Raw genomic sequence first — 8,064 nt, 5'->3', positions numbered from 1 at the left:
GCCAATTGCAAACCTGAAGTGTCTTTGCGTTTCTGAAACTCATTTGGAACTGGTTCCTATTGTCTCCTCTGAAACAAGGTTTCTGGCAAATGATTAACTGGTTCTATAAATGGCCCTTATCCTGAATTAGTAATATTTTCCCTAAATGCTAAGTGGGTTAAAACTTTCTCTGTGTAGAAAGTTAAAAACCTTAAATAAGCATAACCCAGTTGTTCAAAACTGTACCTCTTTCAAACAGATACAGAGCTAGAAAAATTTTCTTAACAGTAATGCAACTACCCAGGCAGTGTACATTTCCACATGGAAATTCCATAATTGAGAATCTCTTCAAGATAATAATTGAGGATAAACATATAAAAGTAATGAGAGTAAGATGAAGCACAGAATATCAGATGAGGGAATATCAAAAACACTGAATCAGGGAGGGGGGCACTTGTGGGGAAGAGCACTGGGTGTTATATGGAAACCAATTTGACAATAAACTATTGTAAATTTAAAAAAGAAATAAAAACAATTGAATATTAAAAAACACTGAATCTAACGTACAAAACTAAAAACTTTGAGAAAAAAAGTTTAACCATCTTTTAGGTATTTAAAATTAAACTGTGTTTTTTATTATGAATAAATTAACTGCAAACAGTAAAAATTGTCAGTATACTGACTTTACTATTACTATGTTATATACTTGGTACATTTATAAAGGTCTCCACTAACAGATAGGGATCTAAAGGCTAAATAATAAATAGGCTATTATATAAGTAACCACTAGCCAGGTCTTTAGGTATATCGATGTGAAAGCATTTTATCAACTTATCCAAAAGCAGCGTGTTAAACTATACATATATATATATATACATATACACACACACACGCACACACACACACACATATATATATATATATATATATATATATATCAAAGAATAATTATTTATTTATATTATTATACACTCTGGCTAACAGACAAAATAACAAAATGTTTCCATCCATAATATACTAGAAAACCCAATAAATAAACAAGCACTTAATAAACTTTTAACATTACTGGAAGTCAACCCAAGATTTCTAAGTCCAAAATATATCCAAAAAATATAATGGAGTGGGAGAATTTCATCTGGCATACAGAAAGAGGAAAAATCCTAGGGGAGACGTGAGTATACCGGACCTAAATAGAAAGGATTTCACAATACTATAAGAGCTCTAAATTTCAAATGATCTATCAATTCAAACCTTAATATCATTATTTTTTTTTTATTTTTGAGAGACAGAGAGAGCACGAGCAGGGGAGGGTCAGAGAGAGAGGGAGACACAGAATCCGAAATAGGCTCCAGGCTCTGAGCTGGCTGTCAGCACAGAGCCCGACATGGGGCTCGAACCCATGAACTGTGAGATCATGACCTGAGCTGAAGCCGGACGCTAAACCGACTGAGCCACCCAGGCGCCCCCCCCCCAATATCATTTTAACTTCCTGTATCTATTATGGTAAAGAAGTGGAGGCATCCTAGGATTGAGACATGCTGCTTCAACATGTATAATTTTATATATTTCTTACCTTGTCCTTATCTAACCAACATAACATAACCAAAAAACTTCTTGCCCTTAATAAAAAATAAAAAGACTAAATTCTAAATATATATATATGTATGAAATCTAGGCATCAAGATTTATTTTATTTGGTATTGAATGAAATTATCCAAACCGTATATTCACATTTTTCTTCAATCTAACAAATTATCAGAAATTTATTAACGTTTATTTACTCCAAGTTCCACTTTCTTTTATTAGTAAAGCAGGTAAGCACATTAAATGTTAAAAATAACAGATGTAACGTGTTACCATATTTGCTACCTCATTACCATACCATATCACCATCTTTTCAAATAAATGATACAGATACTAGTACAAAGCATTCTGCAATCTTTTCCCACTTTTAGTATAGGTAACAACTATAGGTATGTACTTTTCTCATGAATACTTTCCTTTCTAAGTTTATATCCGTAAACACTACATCCTAAGCCTTCATGTAGAAGGTATTTTACTGCACTGGAGAATTTCAACAGTTCTTTATATTTGGCAGGAGTAAGGAGAGGTTAAGTGCTATGACAATCCCAAAATTTGTTTTACACAGTAAAACTGTCCTTCTAACTTACCTCTCAGTATGGAGCAGGCTGACAGGAAGGCTCTGAGTCCTGCTGGCATTCAGGAATTTATCTATATACCTTCCATCTTAAGGCTCCACATTCCTGTATGTATTTAATCAATGGGGAAAGAAAGTACAGGATTCAAGTGGGGAGGTTTTATAAACCAGGAATGGAATTACCATATATATCACATCTTCCCACAATCTACTGGCCAGAACTCAGTAAACTGGACAACATTTCCTGCAAGGGAAGACTGAGAAATGTATTCTAAATGTCATTTTTCTAGTATTTAGCGGCAATTTATTTCCCCCTTTGTAAATGGCATTTAATGTACTTTACCATTTTCTTCTGGGTTGCTCTCTTCTTATTGATAGATTTTGTCCCTTCAGTATTTTTCAACTAATTTCACTTATTTTGTACTCTCTACCACTGTGCCTTGTCCTTTTTTCTCCATTTTGTCATATAAAGACAAAATATTTATATAATAACTATATACTTTCCTCATATCTTTTTTCTCCTAATCCCATATATCCCAAATAGAATATTCTATTTTCTTTTAAAAAGTACTAGATGCATGCTTTTCACATAAAATGTATGTTTCTGTGTAAGTGCACTCTGTGCTTTAGAAGATGATACCTATTTTTCTTAGATTGTCTTCTCTATTCTAGTCTTTATTTTTGAAAATCCAAATACAGAGAAGTTTGTAATACCTCTTCCCCCTTCCAACTTTTTATTTATGTGCTACATTCTAGTTAAATCCCTTACATTAGACTGTAACAACACAACTTAGTCTTTCAACTTCGTCCTTTCTGCTATTCAGCCTATCTTTTAATTAAAAAAAAAAAAGCAATTATCTCAATCTTTCCTATAGCCTCTTTTATTTAATGAAGATGATGGTTTATTTAATTTTTTACAATTTAAAATAGGTTACTCTGGGAGAGCCTGGGTGACTCAATTAAGTGTCTGACTCGATTTCAGTTCAGGTCATGATTTCAGTTTGTGGGATAGAGCCCTATGCCAGGCTCTGTATGGGGTGTGGAACCTGTTCAATCCCTCCCTCCCTCCCTCCCTCTTTCTCTTTCTCTCCCCTTCCTTCCTTCCTTCCTTCCTTCCTTCCTTCCTTCCTTCCTTCCTTCCTTCCTTCCTTCCTTCCTTCCTCTCTTTCTCATTCTCTTTCTTTCTCTCTTTCTCTCCTGCACTCAGGCTTACATAGGTGTGCTCTGCTCTCCGCCAAATATAGAGTTAACTCTGGAACCCTCTTTGATTGCCTTTTAAATCTACAATTGGTTTAGCTTGTTTTATCTTGTTCATGTACAGTGTGGATTTCCTAAAACCTTGCTGTTAACTGAATTTACACTTAGCATCTGGGTAGGATAACCAACTCATTCTAGGTTTCCCAGGATGTTCTTATTTTAAAACCGAAGTACACATCTTAGATAGTAAGGCCTAGGAAGACTGGAATAGTTAATTGGAGTGGTTGGTCTCCCCTATTCTAGGTCAAAATTCTCTGCTGTCAGTCTTGGGAAGTGGCTTTTTATGTAAGACCTTAAAGGCTTCTGGATATAACTTTGGAGGATTTTTATTATGTTCTTAAAAAACCGTCAATCAATTATTTTATGATCACTTGTAACTCTTTATTTAAAAGCTTATCCTTAACTGATGTATATAGCAGTTTATTATTTTACACTTTAATAGACAGGCACTAAAATATTGCCAGAGTATGATAGCTTACTTATTTTTTCTTAAAGAAACATGCCAGAATTACTTCTTTTAAAGTATGTGTGGAGTAGTAAGTACAGTTTTCTAAGAAAAAAGACATTAGGTTTTGTATCAGTCATGACAATGTCTTAAAAACAGTAAGCTCAACAAACTTCCAAACCAGAACATAACACAATAGATAAATTCTAAATAAAATAAGTTATTACCAAAAAAGTATGGCTGGTTTGATTATATAAAATGTATCAAGTTTCGGATACTGTAACACACTATTTCACAAGCATAAGGTCTAAAAGTACGTCAGATATGTTACGGAACACTATTGAAAGATAACTCAGTAAAGAAAACAATTCTGTTTATAGAATAAAAAAGGAACAAATATATTGAAAAAACAATGTGACTAACCATACCCAGAGGAAACCATTCAGGTTCAGTTTAGCCTTTTATTCCTAAGAACGCTGTCTATATATTCAATTCTGTGACTGGAACTCAGGAAAAAAAGTTTATATATATGCTTAACTATATATGTGCATGCAGCCAATTCTCCAAGTGCATGTTCGAAAGTATAGGTGATGAAACAATATTGAGAAGATCTCCATAGTTTAATTCTGGGTGAGTGCTTCCGTCAAAAAGATGGGGCTCCAAATACTCTAAAATCAGCTGATTCTGTCCAGTGGCCAGAGCTCACTCTTATTAATGTCTCCCAAATGCAGTACCTCTGGACAAAGCATTATAGGAGGCAACTCGACAGTTAGAATTTGTAATCAGGCACTCAGGGCATGAGAAGCAAGAACCAAACTGACAAATGTAAGCTAAAATTAGAAGTGTGGTAAGGCATTCACACCTTAGACAACTAAGAAAGACTGGTACAAATTTAATAAAATATGAACAAAAAAGAAACTTCCAAGATAAGATACAAGAGATCTTCAATTACTGAAGCAGAAAGGACCAACAGGAAATCCTGATGTCTAGTCTTCACATAGTTACAGATTAAGAAGGTCCTGACTCTCTTAGCATACCTAACTTCTTTTCCCATTCCAGGTCTTCTTCAACCATTATGAAGACAGATGTCAAATCAAACCGTATGAGTAATACACAGATATATAAATACTACAAGTCACACTATTGTCTGTATACTTCTTTCATGATCCAGTCTAACATCTGAAGCACTTCTACAGATCTGATTCTGACAAGTTCATTTATATTTTTCTGGAAGTCTCAACTTGCCTTATTGACTATCCTATCTAAATTAAGCGTAGGAGTATTTATAAACCTGAATCACCCTACAATTCACTGAGTATTTTTAGAAATTAAGTTGAAGGAATTTTGAAAACAACTCAAAAATGTCATATTACTATTTTGTTAATCATCACTTCTCCTGAGGGATTACCAGGAAAGCAACACATATAAGGAATAATGAACATGATGATATTTGAATAGTATTATTTAGAGCTGCCCAAAAGCATGAACCTCCAATTTAACGTTTTCTGGAAGAGACTAAGGTAGAAGCAACTTAAACCTCAACATTTAAGTGGAACCTACAACTTTCCTGGACTCCAAATCTTAGGCTATTCCATCATTTTCTGATCATCTACATTGTCAGGGGAAAAAAAGGATATGATGTAACTTTTCCTTTTTTACTTTCCAGAAGGAATTATGATTCATAACCAACTTAAGGAAATTTTATAATATTAAAATATCAAGACTTTATATTTCAGTACTTTTAGGTAAGTTCATCATTTTCAGAAAATAAAAGTAATAATTTCATAATGGCTTTGTCTATGTTGACTTTATCTTATTTAAAAATAGCTCCTTGGGTGCCTGGGTGGCTCAGCTGGTTAAGCATCTGACTTCAGCTCAGGTCATGATCTCATAGTTCATGAGTTCAAGCCCCACATCGGGCTCTGTGCTGACAGTTTAGAATCTGGAGCCTGCTTTGCATTCTGTGTCTCCTCCTTCTCTCTCTCTGTCCCTCCTTAACTCAAACTCTCTCTCTCTCTCTCTCTCTCTCTCTTTCTCAAAAACAAATAAACATTCAAAAAAATTAAAAAAACTTCCAAAACCATTTAAAAAAATAGCTCCTGTACTTTTCATCATAACCATTAGAATTAACTCTTATCACAGGTGATATACCCTGAATGCATACTTGTTTGCAAACTTGCTTAGTAGCAAGTTTAAAATTAGAAATTACTCACATATTAGTACCTGGAAATATTTGAAGGATATAACACTCTCCAACAATGATGGAGCCACACTATGGCAGTGATTCAAACTATGGGTTTCACGGCATGCTTATGTATGATGCAGGGTGCGGGAGGTGGTGCAAGTGAGCTGAGCCTGAATAAATGTTGGAGGACGGAGCATATACGTACAGTTTGAAAAGAAGTTCTTCTCATAGTCTATGTATAAAACAAAATCATCAGTTTAAAAAAATTCCAATTTAAAAAAAGAAACTGGGTCAATGATATGAAAATGGAACTTCCAAAGTTAAAAAGTATTCTAAAAATTAAAAAAAAAATTCACTCATGAGACTGACAAAGATTAAAACCACAACAAAAAAATTAATTCCTAATACCGGAGCGCTATGGATATGGGCATTTTTAGGCACAACTGGTAGGAGTAACTGCTCTGGTGTGGATTTGGAACACAGGATATTCATTTTATTGGGTAAGCTGACACGGAAACAAAAGGAAATGTAGTTTTATTCTACATTTTTTCTACAACTTTCAATAGTTGTATTCTCACTCTAACATTTACCGCTTAACTCCTTGACCACTCAAGCTAAAGAAGTTTTCATCTGAAACAATTATAGTCATTTTCTGTCCCATTATTCATATTTATATCAGTTCTTAGTATGCTTGAAAATAATTTTCTTATATATTAACTGAGTCTTGTTTTTGTGCTTATTTGTTCCTACCACCAGAATGCAATTTTTCTAAAATCAAATTTTACTGCATAACTTAATTAGGGGTTGTTTTTGCTCTTTTGAGAGTAAAAAATTACTGGTTTTTATAGATATTCAGAAATGTATCATTTGATTTTAGATCAGCAATTATTGATTTCAGCAATCAACATATCCCTATTGTTAGAAGAATATCAAATTCCTTACATGATGAAATAAATAGATTTTAAAAACCAAGTTCTAATGAGAACCAACAGGGTAAGACACACTGACACTATTTACAAGGGACAAGCATATCTGATACAATGGCAAGTCAACACTCTGTCATTAACTAGGGACCCACTGACAGTACACACTTGTCAACATAACTCTAGACACGAAATTCACCTGTCACACTTCATCTCCAACTGATCCTGAACATAAGCATGATTTCTTCAAGTTTAAACATTCTGAGAAACAACTGATTGATTAGTTGTAATTAAGTCACATGTTATATACAAATTGTCAGGGCTTGTAAGAAAAAAAGGGGGGGTTATCTTGCTTTACTTCTGATTAATGACATCATTGGATTAAAAATCTACCATCTTCTTCTTTTTCTCTTTACCAGTTTGTGTTTTTTCCCTTTTATTTTTCTCTTTATCCAGCCTTGGTTTAAATTAATTGATTTTCTATGCTCCGATATTAACTTCCCTTTTAGATTCTATGCTATAGCTCTTTATTTTAGTTGTTTTAGGGTATACTTTATATATCTTTAATTTATAGTTTAATTTATAGTCCATTTTAATATCAAAATACTTCATGGAATGTGCAAAATTCTCTTAATAGTATATTTCTATTTCTCTCCTGCTAACATATGTACCCTTATTTTCATAATCTTATTTTGTATATACTAATAGTTCCTCATTGCATTTTTTATATTCAGTCATCTTTTAAAGAGATTTGAACAAGAAGAAAAAATCTTAACCATGTGTCTTCATCATTTATAGTGCTCATTACTTCAAAGATCTGTATTTTCATCAGTTATCATTTTCCTTCTGCCAGAAGAAATTTTTAACACTTCTTATCATAAATTTCTACTAATTATGACATATTTCAGATTTTCAGTGATTAAAATGGTCTTTCATCTTCATTTTTCAGAAATATATTATTAAGTATAGAATCTAAAGCAGTTTTTCCTTTCTATATTTTAGAAATGCTGTTCGATTGTCTCCTTATGTGCATTGTTTATGATGAGAAACTGCTGTCATTAATTGCTATTTTGCTATAGATAATGCATCTTTTCTCTCTCTCTCTCTCTCTCTCTCT

The sequence above is a fragment of the Suricata suricatta genome, chromosome 13 (assembly GCF_006229205.1).
Source record: "Suricata suricatta isolate VVHF042 chromosome 13, meerkat_22Aug2017_6uvM2_HiC, whole genome shotgun sequence".
Classification (NCBI taxonomy): domain Eukaryota; kingdom Metazoa; phylum Chordata; class Mammalia; order Carnivora; family Herpestidae; genus Suricata; species Suricata suricatta.
The sequence above is the reverse complement of the archived record's forward strand: the minus strand, read 5'-3'. Positions refer to the sequence as shown.